At 44.0% G+C, this 18,707-nt stretch overlaps 1 long non-coding RNA gene and 1 pseudogene across 1 annotated transcript in view; both read right to left on the reverse strand.

The window, feature by feature from the left end:
- Positions 1-9,609, reverse strand: part of LOC141272083 (uncharacterized) — a 32,832-nt gene extending 23,223 nt beyond the window's left edge. The window contains exon 1 of the long non-coding RNA XR_012321963.1: positions 9,543-9,609. This is a non-coding gene — a long non-coding RNA (uncharacterized lncRNA). The remainder of the gene's footprint in view (positions 1-9,542) is intronic.
- The window catches only part of LOC141271468 (uncharacterized), a 339,948-nt pseudogene that overhangs the window by 25,529 nt on the left and 295,712 nt on the right, over positions 1-18,707 (reverse strand).

Consider the following 18,707-nt stretch of genomic DNA (forward strand, 5'->3'; position numbering starts at 1 on the left):
TATGGGAGATGAAGAGATTGCGCAGGACAGAAGTACCAAGGTGTCAGTGACAGAAAAGTTAAGTACCAGCCATACTGGCAATATAGTTCCTTAGAGGTGTAAGAAGATGAGGAACCGCGGGTTGAGAATAGGACTCTTGCTAACTGGACTACAGTACTGTGCTGGGATTGATGACGTAAAGAGGAATGGTGAAGATATAGGACAAGAGACTAAAGAGGAAGGAATTGGAACTGTGTGTGTAAAATGCTCTGCATTGTGAAGGAACCATTCATAAAGTTGTGTGCCCGCTATCTACTGTATATGATCTACACCAAATTATCGCTTAGTAAAAAGTTTATTTTTGACTGGTGGTCTCCCTCATTGAACTGTCAACAATCTAGTCCTGGCCAACCAAAGTCATTGGCAACATGCGGTCTGCAAGGGCGTAGCGCCCCCATAGTGCAAATCCACACTCAGCCAGGACCTCCACTTTCATGTAACCTGCAGAGGCGTAAGAGACGAGGACCTTGCCCCCGGCTACTGCCCCATGCCACATTTCAAGACCATTATACTGGAAGCAATCCATGACTACATGACCCTTGTGACATGGATCATTGTACTTTTACTGTAGACTCAACAGCAGACATGAAGGGATGAATTCGGTTGGACACAATACTCAGGTAAGCTCTAGTATCCAAACATCCATCCACAGGTATCAAAGGACCCAGGATGTGCTCAGACAATATTTTCCACACCATTAATCCACCTCCACCAGTCAGAAATGTTGACACCTGACAAGAAGGAAACATGGATTCATGCTGCTTGCATGAAATTCTGACCCTCCCATTAGCACAGTGCAACAGAAATCTCATCCGAGCAGAATATGCTTTCACTGCTATGTGAAATAATTGTTACTTTCTTTTGCCCAATGAAGTTTTTTTTCTTACTGTTTTGCTGGAAAGCAATGGGACTGGAACTGGTCATCAGCTGCAATAGCCCAATTGTGCTAAGGAACGATGAGTGGATCCGGACATATTAATATTCATCTGCAATTTGTATGACTGTGTACCAACCGTTCTAAGAACAATTCTTGGTGTCTTCGTTGAGGAGTTGCTTATATCCATATGATCTAATAATACTGGTTGTTTTTCTTTTCTAACAACATTCTTAATATACTCTTGACATCATTGTATGTAAAAACCCCATAAACTAGCAGTGATGACCTTGTGCAAAATCATTCAGATTGCTTAATCTTCACATTCTGAAAACTGATCATTTCATATTGCACATAGAGGTCATGTGTCTAATAAGTTACAGATGGGAAAGGGCTGCTGCCTAATTTCTACATGCTGAACCTCCTGTTGGGAAAGAGCAGATGTCTCAAATTGGCCATTCAGTAAAAAATACTGGTGGATAAAACAAGACCTTCACAGCTTCCACACATCATAGGGGAGATTTCATGACACCTTCTCTCCATCTACCTGATGATCCTGAGGAATATTGGGATTTTCTTGTTTATAGTCCAGTAGAAGAAGACGATGGGGACATCTCTCTGGTGTTGTCCTGTTACTAGATGGATCTGTAAGAAACACATACAGGGATTGAATTCATTCTTTATATACAGATAATAGTAGGCTGTGTGTATTTAGTCCTGTCTATTACCTGGTGATGTGAGGGGCTGGGGAATCTCCATTATGACGTCCTCGTACAGATCTTTGTGTGCTTCTAAATACTCCCACTCCTCCATGGAGAAATAGATGGCGACATCCTGACACCTTATAGGAACCTGACACATACAATAATACCATCACCACCCCTATCCCTTCATAGTGTTACTGTATAATGTCCCAGCATTCCCAGCAGTGTCACCTCTCCAGTCAGCAGCTCAATCATCTTGTAGGTGAGTTCTAGGATCTTCTGGTCATTGATGTCCTCATGTATCAGGGGGTGAGATGGAGGCCCTGTGATTGGGCTCAGGGGTCTTCCCCATCCCTCAGACACAGGGTCCTGACAGCTCTCACTAGAGTTCTTCTTCACTACTGTGTAATCCTGGTTATGGAGAGACACATTAATAAATCTCACTACAGACATTTCCAGAGTCCTCACCTCTCCAATTCTTTCCATCTGTTATTCCCATAGATAAGAATGATGTAATGTGACGTCATCAGAATCTCTCACCTCTCCAGTAAGCCGGAAGAGGATCTCTAGGGTGAGGTGTAATATCCTCTCCGCCATCTTGTCCCTGTCACTATCCATCCTTGATGGTCAATCAGGAAAATTCTCTTATATAGAAGATCTCCACTGAGAAGATCCGATATTGTAGGGACCTGAATGGGGAGAAGATGACGATGTAACATCATAAAGATCCCATGTAAGAAATCTCCGGAGCTGTTACCGGCTTCACCTGATCACTACATCCAGTCATGGCCCCGTCCTGCCCCAGGTATAAAACATAATCCAATTACAGTCACTGTTATAGTCAGGCCCTCATTTAGTCTTCGCCGTGATATGGCAACTACCGTAAACACTGACACACAAGCAGCACAGTAATGGCCTCTTTACACAGACTCATCCAGACCATTAACGGAGTATTCTCAAGTTTGAACGTTATCACTTATCTGTGGGATATGGGAGAACTTTCTGATTGTTGGGCGTCCAAACAGTATCACACGTGATTTAGGACCCTGTATTTCGCATGTACTCATCCATAGCTGCTTGTACAAAGCCTAAAGGGATTTTTCAGCACGTAGATGTTGATGGCCTATCCCAAATGTGCACAACAAATAAAAATTCATTTTTTCTCTTGGTTGTGCAGACGCATTGTCATTCATTCACACTTTCAGTGGCGGTGTGCATGTGCACTCGACTGTCAACCACTTGGGTCGCCTAAACACTGACTTTTATCTGGTTACTTGTCTTGTTTTTACTTGAATTTACATTTGCTCCTCATCTGTCTAGGCACAAATGAATCACTTACACCAGGTGTTATTCTTCACCTACATATTGTTTCAGTATTGTGTACCAATTTTAATATTATTTTTAATCTTCTATCCCCTACATTTTATTCTTTTACACTGCTTAAGTATCACATCCACAGTCTCATTATCACACAGTGACATGATCATGATCACATATTGCACATTTTATATTTGTACACACTATGGTAGATCTGCTCACTCGGTTGCGCATGGAGGTAAACACAGAACACTGTCTCCTTAAATTTTCTGTTGATTTTATTAATCAGTATAAACCAACGTAGAGTTCATGAAAATAAACCCAGCCCATCTGGCATAATGGCAAAACAAAATAAGAAAATGTCCAGCTAAGTCCTTTCACCGGCCGCGGTCCGGCCACTCAGGATTAGCAAAAACCACACGATTCAGATTAACACCAACAAACACAAGCTCCTCTCTCTGGAGCAGAGCTCCAGATACTGAACCCCACATGAGTCAAAAGGTTGGCTATTTAAAGCCCAGACCACTCCCTGGGGTGGAGATATGGTGGATGGCCTCCCGCCCGCACTTTAGCCATTCACCTATAAAACATGCCCTTTTAAATATGGCTGCTTAACCCTCTCTGCACATAATATGCAGGAGAAGACTTCCATGTTTCACATTACTGAAGCCAACAGCCTCAGTGAAACATATCTCCCCTCCAGTATTCCGCCAGTGACTTTGTCACAACACACACACATACATATATATATATATCCTGGATGCCGATACAGTTGAAAGCAATGATGGAGGAGGGAGCGTCAGCTGATGATCCCTTCTCCATCATTCTTCCTCTGCGCCTGATGTCACTAAGGGAGCGATGATGTCACTACATGGCGCCTTGAGAGGGGATTGGGCTCTTTTGGCATTTAGTGGCTCAGTATATGGAGCCCGGAAACTATTCTACGATAATTTGTTCTCCAAGAGTCAAATAGCATACCATCCCTCTTGCCGTGTGGCTAAACAGTGCTGTACAGCCACATATGGAGTACTGCAACGTTCAGCAGAAATTGTGTGACGAGTGCTATTTTTGCCCATTTTCCCGTGTGACAATGTAATAATAATAATTTTTATTCATATAGTGCCAACATATTCCACAGCACTTTACAATTAAGTAGGGACATGTACAGACAATAAAAACAATACAATGTAACATATTTCAACAGTTACAGGAGGAGTGACGGCCATGCTCGGAAGCTTACAATATATGGAAATAGGGTGACACAATAGGTAGAACATGGCCATCAGACAGTATCTAAGTGCATTTACCATGTTGTATTGGGTGCATGGAGGATGTAGAGACAGATGAAAGCAGGGCTGTGGAGTCGGAGTCGTGGAGTCGGAGTTAGTTTTGGTTGGAGTCGGAGTCGGTAGAAATGTACCGACTCCGACTCCAGCTTTAAAAAAAATGTATTAATATTTCATAATTGAACTTTGATATGAATTCTATAAATGTTACTCAAATATATATGTTCTATCAAACTATGAACAACAGTGATAAGCAGTTCTGCTGGAGATAGAGACATTTCTTACTTCTTGTGTGTCACTGTTCTCCACTGCCCTTATCTAATCTTATACTTGGTTAACCTCATGCTGCCCCAACCCCCTACTTACAATGTATGAAACTGAAAGTGAAAATGTGTTGCAAATTCTTAGTAGTAAAGCTTCTCCTCTAGACTAGATGTTTACTAGGTGTGCGTCTTCCAAGCATCTCACAGCTGCTACTCAGAAGAGGAAGACTGTAAGAAGTATTATCCTTTCAACAAACTTTGCATCAGTTAACTGTGAGTACATGAGGAATAACAGTATTACTGACCACTATATCAGTTGTACGACCTGGCAATAATTTTGTACAATTGTTTTTAGGAAAAACAATTGTCATTTGGATTGTGAATGCAGAATTAAAAACCTGAGAATGTCAAAGAAGCGTCACATTAAATCAGCTGTATTTGAACATTTCACCATCACTCAAGATAGAAAACATTATGTCTGTCAGTGTATGACAAATGATCCAGACGAAAACAAATGCTGTGAAGCCAAGATCAGTGCATATTCAGGCATAGATAAAAATGCTCCTACCAGAGCTTCTAATCTAAAGAAACATTTACAGCGCTTTCATCCAGAAGTACTGAAAGCAGTGGATGAGAAAGACTGCATCCAAACCAATGAACCAGTGCCCAGCTCTTCCAGCCAAACAAAGGAGCAGAGAACTTTGCAGCCATCAGTTGCAAGATATTTTGTCAGTGACAAAGTTATTGTGACAATGACAGTAGATACATTTAAAAAACAGATCATAGAGCTTGTTGTAAAGGATAGTGTGCCTATTTCATTATTTTCACGACCAGCTTTTATGTGTCTGAATGGGGAAATAGGCTGCAAGCTTGGTGTTTCTCTGGAGAGAGAGATTATTAGAAAATTATTAATCGAAGAAGCATTTAAACAAAAGGAAGAACTTAAAAAAACTCTCAAGGGACGCTTTCTGTTTCTTAAAATGGATGCCTGCACACATCACAGAGTGAACTATTTTGCCATCAATGTCCGATTTGTTTGTGACAAAAATGAAATAGTTACCAAGACATTGGCAGTAAAAGACACCAAAGCTCATCACACCAGTGAGTTTCTCCAGGTCTTGGTGGAAAAGATTCTGCAAGACTATGAACTTAAAAAAGAGCAAGTTCTTTCTGTCGTAACTGACAATGCTTCAAATATGATAAGTACTATTAAGCTAATGAATGAGAGTAATGATGGTGACCAGCAGCTAGAAGAACATTCTGGGTCCACAGACACAGAAATGTTTGAAATAGAGGAACACAGTATTGTAACTAAGGAGCAAACTGAAGTTGCTTCAGATGAACAGCAACATGATAGTTTAGATGATCTTGTTGAAACTGTGTCAATACGTTCTTTCATTCATCACATGCGCTGTGTTGTGCATACGCTACAGCTGGCTATAAGAGACAGTCTGCAAGAAGGACATGCTGCTGCACTGATTGGCAAGGTGAGAAAATTGGCTACTGTTTCCAGAACCCCTAAAGTTGACTAAATTTTGAAGAGACGTGCTGGAAAAGGGGCAATTATTGATCAAGCCACACAATGGGGCAGTACTTACTTAATGATTCAGCGCTTGGTTGAACTGAAAACCTTTCTTGTAGACATGGCTAACCCTCAACTGACGCTAAATGAAAGTCAGTGGAATCAGGTGACTGAGCTGGAAAAATTGCTAGAGCACCCATTTACAGTGACTAAAAAATTACAGAGGACTTAACTCCAGGTATTTTCTTAAAGGAGTGGAAGAACCTGAGGTTTCGCCTGTCCCAAAGAGGAGGGTTAATTGCAAGTGGCATTGCTACATCAATGAAATGGAGAGAGGAGCTACTATTACAAAATAACATTCTTTTGGCAGCTGTTTATGTAGACCAATGCATCGGATTCTTCTAGATGATCAACAGCTAACTAAAGGAAAAGAAGCTCTGTTTGAAATAGCAGTAAGGATGAAAGGGTTGCAGAACAGTCAGGAGGAACAAGAAGAATTTGATCGTCCTGCCACATCTTCACCCTCATCAACTGATGAAGAATTTAATTTAGAAAAATATTTGGATCACAAGGACCGTGCAAAGCGTTCCCGCATAGAAGAAGAGTCATCCCCATCAAAGAACACAGCCAGTACATTTCAGCAGAATTTTTCATGTGCACTAAAAGAAATTGAGAAATTTGACCGTTCATCAAAAATAACAGTGCAACAAGCGATTCCTCTGTATCCTGACATTGTCAGAGATGTTGCCCGAGTGGTTACTGCTTTGCCACCAAGTTAGTGTAGAGAGGTTGTTCTCTGCTCTCAAAATAATTAGATCAGATTTGAGGGCATCCATGAAGGAGGATCTGACAGAGGCAATACTTTTTCTGAGGACAAATTTATAGATTTCTTCTTATTAACTGCATAACAGTGTTTATTGCATATTTACTTACAAGAGTTTAGAAAAGTTTAGAAAAGTTATTAGCTATATTCTAATTGTATTCTAATAAATATAGTTTTTTCTCTAAGTGGTCTGATTACTTATATGATGGTGAGAAACTGAATAAGCACGATGTTAATATTTTACAACAGTAAATTTATTGTTCCGAATTGGCCATTTATGAAGGAGTCGGAGCCGGAGTCGGAGTCGGAGTCGGAACCTGATAAAATCCAGGAGTCGGAGTCGCAACTGTGGCTTACCGACTCCACAGCCCTGGATGAAAGGCAGGAGCAGATTAAGATTAACATTTAGGAGGGAACAGGGGAGAGTTAGGTTAGTGAGTTGAGGTGATGGATTGTCTAAACAGATGTGTTTTTAAAGCATGCTTAAAAACACGGGGCCTTGATCGCTGCACCCCTAGATGAATTCATTGCGAGGTGTAGTTTGTAAAATGAGGTCACTTATAGGGGGGGGTGGTTCTGCTGTTCTGGGACCTCAGGGGTTCTGCCAATGTGATGTGGCACCCTCAAATCATTCCAGCAAAATGTGCACTCCAATATGGCGCTCCTTCCCTTCATAGCTTCGCACTGTGCCTTTAAAGTAGTTTTCTACCACATATGAGGTATTGGCGCACTCAGGAGAAATTGTGTAACATATTTTGTGGTCCATTTTCCCCTATTAGCCCTTTTGAAAATTGAAAACTTGAGGCCAAAGTAACATTTTAGTGGAAAAAATTGTATAATTTTCAATAGATTTGGCCAAATGTTATACAATTCTGTGAATCATTTCAGGGTTAAAAATGCTCACTACACCGCTAGATGAATAGTTTACAAAATGGGGTCACTTGTGGGGATTTCTGCTGTTTTGACATCTCAGGGGCATTTGCAATCTGTTCCAGCCAAAATTGCGCTCCAGAATTCAATTGGCGCTTTCCCTTCCGAGCCCTGCTGTGTGCCCAAAAGTAGTTTTCCCACAGATATGGGGTATCTGTGTACTCCAGACAAATTGCATGGTCCATTTTCTCCTGTTATCCTTGTGAACATGAAAAATTTGGGGTTAAAGCAACATTTTTGTGGGAAAAGTGTATTTTTTTTTCATCTTCCCGGCTCAACAATATAAAATTCTGTGAAGTACCTGTGGGTTCAAGGTGCTCATCACATCTCTAAATAAGTTACTTGAGGGGTGTGGTTTCCAGGGCTGTGGAGTCGGTGTCCATTTTGGTGGAGTCGGAATCAGTCGGTATAAAATGGACCGACTCCAACTCCTAAAATATACAGTATAATAAATTAGGTACAGTAGTTCAATGCAGTTTGTGGGGAATATTTTTTTCATAAGAATTTGGGAAAGTTATGAAATGTCCTATAAATGTCTGTCCTATTCCTGATCTAAGGGCCTAGACTTTTAGCTCAGATGAATCTCTGCTACAGTAAATTTATGACTTAAACATGAGCCATGTATGAGGGAGTTGGAGTCGGAGTCATGGAAATTGAGAAGTCGGAGGTTTGGCTTACCAACTCCACAGCCATGGTTATTTCTAAAATGGGGTTACTTGTGGGGGGTTTCCACTGTTTAGGCACATCAGGAGCTCTGCAAACGCAACATGGCGTCCACTATCTACTTCAGCCAATTTTGCATTCCAAAAGTCAAATAGCACTCCTTCGCTTCTGAGCCCTGCCGTGCCCCCCAAACAGTAGTTTTTCACCACATATGGGATATCAGCGTACTCAGGAAAAATTGCACAACAAATTTTGGGGTCCATTATCTACTGTTACCCTTGTGAAAATAAAAAAATGGGGCTAAAGAATAATAGTTGTGAAAAAAAGTAAAATGTTCATTTTTTTTCTTTCCACATTGCATTCACTCCTGTGAGGCACCTGAAAGCTTAATAAACTTCTTGAATGTCATTTTTGAGCACTTTGAGGGGTGCAGTTTTTAGAATGGTGTCACTTTTGGGTATTTTGCTGTCATATAGACCCCTCAAAGTGACTTCAAATGTGACGTGGTCCCTAAAAGATGGTTTTGTAAATTTAGTTGGAAAAATTATTAAATCGCTGGTCAATCTTTAACTCTTATAACTTCCTAACCAAAAAAAGTTATGTTTCAAAAAATATGCAGATGTAAAGTAAACGTGTGGGAAATGTTATTTCGTAACTATTCTGTGTAAAACAACTCTCTGGTTTAAGGGCATAAAAATTGCAATATTTTAAAAAATTTTGCCAAATTTCCAATTTTTTCACAAATAAACACAAGTCGTATCGAAGAAATTTTACCACAATAATGAAGTACAATATGTCACAAGAAAACAATCTCAGAATCAGTGGGATCCGTTGAAGCGTTCCAGAGTAATTACCTCATAAAGTGACAGTGGTAAGAATTGTAAAAATTGGCCTGGTCATGAAGATGAAAAGGCTCGGGGGTGAAGGGGTCAATACATTTAGGACTTGTGTGAAAATCTGATGGAGTTTTAGGTCAAATTAATTCAGAAATGTGGAAAATTGTAAAGATTTCAGGATCTTTCCAGCTCCGCTGTATATTCTAGTGGTCAGAGAGACCCCGTCCTTCAGCCCATTAGGGTTTAGTCCTGTTCCCCATCACACGCTCCCTGCTCCCTCATTACCTCTCACCAGTACAGACGGCTTCTCTCACACGGAGCCTCAAAATGGAGACTGGCTCCTCCCCTCCATGTGACTGATCACATGACTATGACATCATCACAGAGACTGGCTCCTCCCCTCCATGTGGCTGATCACATGACTGTGACATCACCACAGGTCCTGTGCGCACAGAACAGTCATATATCGGTTTCGTCTAGAGGTGATTTTTTGTGCTCCTCATTTTAATAACTCTGATCTAGTTGCTACCGTGCTGAGGTGAGGAGATCGGAGTTGCTGGAGCGAGGGCCTCAAAACATCAAGTCCAATCCAATCACCTCACTAGTGGGCCATCTAGAGTGGAGATGCTAAAATGGGGTCCTCAAGAAGCAGCTAGAATGGAGTTACTGCAGTGAGGGGTTATAAGGAAGCCCAGGATTACAAGAGGTTTGTTTTCTTGAATAGTAATTACATTATTCATACATATATATATATATATATATATATATATATATATATATATATACACCAGCTTTATAGTTATTTCATGACTTTTTAACATTTTTTAATGCTTTTTTAAGGAAGTTTTGCTCCAGTCCCATCCGCATGTCACCATTTTTGAAGAGTGGTGACGTTTTGCAGGGAGAGACGTAAAAGAGCGCAACCGCATGATAATGTACAACACAGAAGTGATATAAATTATTACAGAAATGTCCGGGGACACTGGAGAACACTTCTGTTGTAATTTATGCCTCTTATGTGATTTTAATTATGATGTCAGCATATAAAAGAAAAAACAGCGTCCAATGCAGGGCGTTCAAGATATCAAAATTGTAGTTTATTCCGCCAGATTACAACGTTTCGACCGTTCGCCTGTCTTTATCAAGTAAAGACCGGCGAACGGTCGAAACATTGTAATCTGGCGGAATAAACTATGATTTTGATATCTTGAACACCCTGGATTGAACGCTGTTTTTTCTTTTATATGCTGCAATTTTTCCAAGCTGGTTCCTTGGAGTCAACGGGCGTCCATTTTGCTGAGTGCTGTCGGTTCCTTCTTCTTTGTTAATTATGATGTCGGCTGCGTTCAGTCACTGTCACGACCCTGCCCGCAAATTTCTATCCGCTCTTCAAAATGGTGGTGCTGGCTGAGACTTGTGTATATACACGATAAGTTGAATTCTATCAATACTGAGCAATCAGAGCTATGTGTAATTTTTTATATTCCGAAAAGCGATAATAAAAAGAATAATTTAATTAATTAAAAAACAAATGCACAAAGTGGCCGCAGCTTTCTCCCTTTTGCCCTTCATTAAAGGGGATATCCGGGACTTTAAAACAAAAAATGTGACTAACAACTAACAAGCAGGTAGTTGCTACTTACCGTTCTTCCCCAGCACAGAGTGGGCACAGACAGTTCCTACCGGGGATTCAGCTACCTTAGCTGACGTCATCTTGGCAGAGCAATTGCTTCTTTTCCACTCCCCTCAGTTGACAGGGCAGGACTTACAGCGTCATTCTGATTGACAGCTGATTTCCCACTGCCTAACTGGGTGATCCGGCTGTCAATCAGAATGAATCAGAAGTCACGTCCTGTCAACTGAGCAAATTCACCGCACACTCTGAATTATTATTAAATGCTGAGTTTATTATATCCATGAAGGCAAATAACTATACAGGTGCTGGGAGGTATGCGACAAGATAGAATAACGTTTCGACCCAGCCTGTGTTAGGCCGGTACGCAGGAGAAGGGCTTCCGGCCAGTCCCGTTCCTGCTGGTCAGTAATTGTCAGCATTTAGGTTCCGTTCTAGGGATTCAAAGTGTGGTTTCTGCTCATGTGTCGCTAAGCCACGCCTCTTGTGGTCATGTCCCGCTAAGCCACGCCCCCTGCTGTCTGCTACAGCGTGGTTGGTTTTCTTGGGGGGCTGGGGCTGTCTCTAGAGTATTTAAGGGCTCCGTGGGCTCCACCCCGATGCCTAGTCTATCTCTTTCTAACCTGGGGTGAGGTCTCTGGCAGTAAATGCAGTGTGTGAGAGTTGTTGTCAAGGGTTCCTGCTGTGTGCTCCCTAGTCATCCTAGCCATCAATTAGGGCTAGGGGAATGCTGTGAGCAGCAAGCTCTACCGTGTCAGTTCACGGGTTGGTGTCCACGCCACGGAGGCATCCTCGCTACCGATCCAGCATTCGAGGGTCTGCCATTGTATATGTGGTCACACTGCCGCTTTTACACCCATGTGTTGGGTGCTGCAGAGATTCTCCTCCTCTTTAGGAACTTAGGTTCCAGGCCTTTCCTGGCCTTCAGCTATCTGCAGCTCTATACACCGCCATCTAGTGCTCAGGCGTTTCATGCTGCCAAATCCTTCCTGCTCTGCACAGCGGTGTCTTGCAGTGCAGAAGTTTATTAGTTTAGTTTCTGGAGTGTTGTTAACTCCCAGCATTGTACCTTGTTTAGTTACTACTAGTGTGTGCACTTAACACACTAGTTCATTTCTTTCTCTGTGCTTAGCTGAACATTCCTCTGGGACTCAGCTGCTGCAGCTCCTCTGCAGTCCGGTGGACCCCGACATGTCCTTTAAGTTTTATTTTATTTTATTAAAGGACACGCCAGCGTAACATTAGACTAGGCCAGGGTCTGGCTGAGTATGACGGCTACTGCACAGAGTCAGAACGGCTCATCCTCGATGCAACACCATATCCAGCAGCTGGAGTCTCGGTTGCAACAAGTAGAACGATGTCCGCTGACTCTGGACATTCCGACTCTGACCGCTCAGGCTGTGGGCCAGACGGTAGCCGCTCTAATACCCTCCCCTGTCCCAACTCCTCGCCTAGCGCTTCCAAGTAAGTTTTCTGGGAGCACTCGGACCTGTCGGGGGTTTCTCAATCAATGTGCGGTGCACTTTGAGTTACAACCTCAGATGTACCCCACTGATAGGTCTAGGGTGGGCTTTATATTTTCCTTGCTCTGCGAGCGGGCTACTCCACTCTGGGAACAGTCGGATCCAGTTGTGCAGACTGTAGCCAGTTTCACAACAGCCCTCAAACAGGTCTTTTTGGGTCCTGAGGTCACCAATGACACTGCCATGCGTATTCTCGCTATTAGTCAGGCTACGTCTTCCGTAAGCAATTATACGGTGCATTTCCGCACCCTAGCAGCTGAGTTGGATTGGCCAGACAAAGCTCTGATTCCCATTTTCTGGAGAGGTCTGGCCTCCCATGTAAAAGATGTGTTGGCTACCCGAGAGGTGCCAGTAACAATTGAGGCAGTGATTAATCTTCCTACCAGAATTGACCTTCGGTTTGCCAAGAAACGACTGGAGGTGACTGCTGAGAAGCTACGGGAGTGTTCTGCTCCAACCTTCTCAGTGCCTCTGAGTTTGAGTGAGGGTTCGGGCAATTTCGATCCCTCTGTGCCCATGGAAGTGTCACGCACTGAGGGTCTTTGTCCACCCAAATAGTCAATAAAATCGGGTCTATTGTCCTACACCCCTCGGGGGTCTGGGCGATGCGCCAGTCCAGTCGCTCCCCGCATATTAAACAGGGAGTTTTAGAGTCTGTTGGAGGCGAGTCACTAGAAAATGAATTTGTTTCCTCCAAAATTCTGTTGCCTTCCTCAGTCATTCTTGATCAGAAGACTGTGGAGATAGGAGCTTGTGTGGACTCGGGAGCAGAGGCAAACTTTATGTCCGCGTCTTTCGCTCAGAGCCACTCAGTTCCATTAATTTTACTTCCTAATCCAGTTAAAATCCGAGTAGTTAACGTGTTTGTTCTGGTTAAGGAGGTTACCCATCGCACTGAGACTATACAGCTCCAGATAGGAGCTAGCCATTACAAATCTATTTCTTTCCTAGTGATGGAGGAGGGGGTGGATTCGGTACTTTTGGGCCTGCCCTGGCTCCGGAGGCATTCCCCCCATCTGGACTGGTCGACTGGTCAGGTTATCCAGTGGAGCTCTTACTGCCAGGGGAATTGTATTCGTCCGGCGCTTCCGGTTTCTCGTTTTGAGTTACCTCAGCAGCTCTTACCCGTTCAATACGGGGAGTATGCAGATGTTTTCTCCAAAAAAGCTGCGGAGACTCTACCACCTCACCGGGCGTATGATTGCTCCATAAATTTACTACCGGGTTCGGAACCCCCAAGAGGCAGGGGATATCCTTTGTCGGCCCCTGAGACGAAAGCAATGTCAGAATACATTACACATAATCTGGCAAGGGGGGTTATCCGTAAATCTAATCCACGGGCAGATGCTCTGTCTCGCTCTTTTGACCCCCTGGGTAAAGAGTCGGAACCGCGGCTTATTGTCTCATCCGAGAGTTTACTCTCTGTAAACCCTGTCACCTTGCAGGGACTTCCATCTGGGAGGACCTTTGTGCCAAAGTCTCGTAGGCAAGAGGTTCTCCATTGGGGTCACTCCTCCAAGATTGGAGGGCACTTTGGGGACAAACTGACCAAAGAGCTAATTTCTCGGTCCTATTGGTGGCCCAAGATGTCTACTGATATCTCCCATTTTGTCGCCGCCTGCGTCTCTTGTGCGCGAAATAAGCCGTCTAGGGAACGGTCGGCGGGGCTTCTTATGCCTCTTCCCGCTGTGGAGTATTGGGCAACGAATGCCAGGGATATCTGGGATCAGACTCAGGAGTCTTTGCGTGCTTCTAAGGAGCGTATGAGGGTCATGGCCGATAGGCATCGGCGTCCTGCTCCAAGTTATGCTCCTGGGGACTTGGTGTGGCTTTCTGCATGCAATATTCGACTCCGGGTGGTTTTGACTAAATTTGCTCCCTGGTATTTGGGGCCATTTAGAATCTTGGCCAAAATGAATGATGCGGCCTATCGGCTGAAATTGCCGGCCGCTTGGCGAATATCTAACACCTTCCATATTTCTTTACTCAAGCCGGTTACTCTCAATGAATTCTCCGGTTCCTTTCCGGCTAAATCGGAATCTGCACAGGATGTTTTTGTTGTAAATGAAATCATTGCTTCTAAGGTGGTTAGGGGCAAGAAGTTTTATTTGGTGGACTGGCGGGATTATGGTCCGGAGGATAGGACTTAGGAGCCGGCAGACAATATCAACGCTCCGGATTTTATTGCCGCTTTTGAGCGTATCCATAATTCCGGGGGGAGGAGCCCTAGAGAGGGGGGTAATGTTAGGCCGGTCATGTGCCGCTAAGCCACACCCCCTTGTGGTCATGTGCCGTTAAGCCACGCCCCCTGCTGTCTGGTACAGCATAGTTGGTTGTCTTGGGGGGCTGGGGCTGTCTCTAGTGTATTTAAGGGCTCCGTGGGCTCCACCCCAGTGCCTAGTCTATCTCTATCCTGGGGTGAGGTCTCTGGCAGTAAATGCAGTGTGTGTGAGTGGTTGTCAAGGGTTCCTGCTGTGTGCTCCCTAGTCATCCTAGCCATCAATTAGGGCTAGGGGAATGCTGTGAGCAGCACGCTCTACCGTGTCGGTTCACCGGTTGGTGTCCACGCCACGGAGGCGTCTTTGCTACCGATCCAGTATTCCAGGTTCCGCCATTGTATGTGTGGTCACACTGCCGATTTTACACCCATGTGTTGAGTGCTGCAGAGATTCTCCTCCTCTTTAGGAACTTAGGTTCCAGTCCTTTCCTGGCCCGCAGCTATCTGCAGCTCTATACGCCGCCATCTAGTGCTCAGGCGTTTCATGCTACCAAATCCTTCCTGCTCTGTACAGCGGTGTCTTGCAGTGCAGAAGTTTATTAGTTTCTATCTGTAGTGTTGCTAGCTCCCAGCATTGTACCTTGTTTAGTTACTACTAGTGCGTGCATTTAATACACTAGTTCATTTCTTTCTCTGTGCTTAGCTGAACATTCCTCTGGGACTCAGCTGCTGCAGCTCCTCTGCAGTCTGGTGGACCCCGACGTGTCCTTTAAGTTTTATTTGATTTTATTAAAGGACACGCCAGCGTAACAGCCTGAGTCTTAATCATACCGTCATTGTTAATATGGCAGGGTTGCCTATAGAATATCAATGGGAAGGGGTTCCAAGTTTTTCTAGTTACCGTATTTTTCGGACCATAAGACGCACTTTTTTCCTTCAAAATTTTGGAGGAAAATGGGGAGGGGGGGGTGTTATGGTCCGAATGTTGGGGGGGGGGGTGTATATTTATATGTGGTGTGGGAGGAGCGGTATCGGTGGAGGAGCGGGGTACAGGAGGCAGCAGCCACCTACTGCTTCCTACACTGTCCCTGCTGCTAAAGAAAATGAATATTCAGTGCTCCCCACGCCCATGGGGCTTGGGGAGCACTGAATATTCATGCTCCTTAGCGCGGCTACACTGTATACCGCTATTATCTCCATGGGCGTGGGGAGAGGGTGAATATTCATGCCCTTTAATGAGCGGGCACAGGAGATAGCCGGCAGCAGCCGCAGCGCGGCTCCGCTGTGTGCCGGCTATGAAGGAGAGTAAAGTCACTGCTCCCCGCGCTCACAGACCCGGCGTGGGGAGCAGTGACTTCCGGCAGCTGATCTCTCCATGTGAGCCGCGCATGGCAGTGACGTCATGCGCGGCTCACATGGAGAGATCAGTGCAGGCAGACCGGATGCAGCGCTGGAGGAGAGAAGAGAGGTGAGTATGAGTGTTTATTTTTTTTTAATGTGCAGCCTGATGGGGATTAGGGGTGCCAAGCATACCAGGACAGGGATGAGGGGTGCCATGCATACCAGGACAGGGATGAGGGGTGCCAAGCATACCAGGACAGGGATGAGGGGTGCCATGCATACCAGGATAGGGATGATGGGTGCCATGCATACCAGGACAGGGATGAGGGGTGCCATGCATAACAGGATAGGGATGATGGGTACCATGCATACCAGGATAGGGATGAGGGGTGCCTGCATACCAGGACAGGGAGGAGGGGTGCCATGCATACCAGGACAGGGATGAGGGGTGCCATGCATACCAGGACAGGGATAAGGGGTGCCATGCATACCAGGATAGGGATGAGGGGTGCCATGCATACCAGGACAGGGATCAGGGATGCCATGCATACCAGGACAGCGATGAGGGGTGCCATGCATACCAGGACAGGGAGGAGGGGTGCCATGCATACCAGGACAGGGAGGAGGGGTGCCATGCATACCAGGATAGGGATGAGGGGTGCCATGCATACCAGGACAGGGATCAGGGATGCCATGCATACCAGGACAGGGATTAGGGGTGCCATGCATACCAGGACAGGGATGAGGGGTGCCATGCATACCAGGACAGGGATGAGGGGTGCCATGCATACCAGGATGGAGGGGTGCCAGGCATACCAGGATGGGGACGGAGACCACATATAAAAGAAAGGGGGGCGGCATATATACCAGGATGGGGGATATTGTCAGAATTGGGGGACATTACCCCTATACCAGTGTCAGCAGAAGACCCCCTCCCCCTTAAAAGTGCATCATGACCACATTTTTTGCTTAAATTTTTATTTTTTTATTTTCCTCCTTTAAAACCTAGGTGCGTCTTATGGTCCGGTGTGTCTTATAGTCCGAAAAATACTGTATGTCCTGTTTCTGTCGCTGGTACTTGGTATATTTTGCACTGTGCTTAGTGATCATGGGCATCCGCGGCACTCCCACACCTGTCAGTGTGGCTTCCGGCTGACAGGCAGGGGAGCTCCGAGGATGCCCGTGATCTCTAAGCACAGCGCAAAATATACCAAGTACCAGAAACAGGCTGGGTCTAAATGTTATTCTATCTTGTCGCATACCTCCCAGCACCTGCATATTTATTTGCCTTCACGGATATAATAAACTCTCAGCATTTAAAAATAATTCAGAGTGTGCGGTGAATTCTCTTATACTGGATTACGGGGACACACCCAGTTCCACCAGCACCTCACTAACTAAAGAGACAGAGTGCATGCCAATCAATCTAATTACCATAATAATTATTATATGTTTCCTGGTGGGAAGAACAGTATATCTTTTCATACAACAATCCGTTTTTTTGGGAGTTTAGTCTGGTATGGTTGCTAGGTGGATGACATCCTTATTGTGTGGTCTTCCAGTGTGACGACCATACCAGACTTCATCCATTGTCTCATTCACAATGATGTCAATCTACATTTTACGTTTAATGGTCCTAGTAAAAACAGAGAATTTTTGTAGATCTCACTCACTGGCGTTAGAACATCAAAAAAGTTGCATGCTCTCTGTATCGTAAACCTGTCAGTGGGAATACCACACTGCATGCAGATAGCTGCCACCATTACAGCTATTCCGTATGGCACCTACCAGGGGGGGGAAGCATCTATTATAAAAACTAGGTTGAAAGAAAGAGGATATACAAATAATATTATTGATAGGGCATATAAAAAACTCGAGTGCTGGAATGAAAAGAAATGCTGTAAAAAATCTATAAAGTCAAAAACGAAAACTAACAGATACTCAAAAATCACTAATCAAATTATCACACTTAGTACTCCCTACAGCACCCAATTCAATAAGATTAAAAGTATTATAACAAAATATATTCCAGTTTGATACTAAGACAAAAAATTGCATGACAGGCATGAGGTTATATATTACAGTGAGAATTTTTTTCCTTTTTCAAGTTTTGCAAACTCATAATGACCTTGAGAATCATAATGACAGGTCAGTTTTGGGATTTATTGACCATGGTAAATAAAAACCCCCAAAAACAATCGTGAAATTGCACTTTTTCTGCAATTTCACAGCACTTTAAAAAAAAAATTCCAGTACGCTATATGGTAACATCAGTGGTGTCACTCAAAAGTACATGTTATGGCTCTGGGAAAAGGGGAGCCAAAAAACTAAAACGGAAAATCACCATGGGGGGGGAGGAAGGGTTACAGGCAGGAAAGAGAAAAATATATTGTGCCATGCACACAAAATTAGCGATGCTCTTTGGGCTACGTTCCGACAATGAGTTTTTATTGCGTTTTTGACGCTTTGTGTTTTTACTGCATCAAGAAGGCAGCATCTTACAATTATAGCAAAGTGGATGAGATTAAAAGATATCTAATGCCCTCTGTGCTTTTTATTAACACTGCGTAAATTCACCTGCGGTGCTTTTTTTAAATCTGCAGCATGTCAATTTCTCTTGCGAGTTCACTGACTTTTCTATGCAGAATTTCCCCATAGACTTGTATTCGGAGCGGAAATTCCGCAGGTAAAAAACACATGTAATTCGCATCTAAGTATGTCAAAGTTTTGTCAAA

Source organism: Phyllobates terribilis, unplaced genomic scaffold, assembly GCF_046119375.1.
Source record: "Phyllobates terribilis strain yellow unplaced genomic scaffold, ASM4611937v1 Scaffold_5__5_contigs__length_657084704, whole genome shotgun sequence".
NCBI classification, from domain to species: domain Eukaryota; kingdom Metazoa; phylum Chordata; class Amphibia; order Anura; family Dendrobatidae; genus Phyllobates; species Phyllobates terribilis.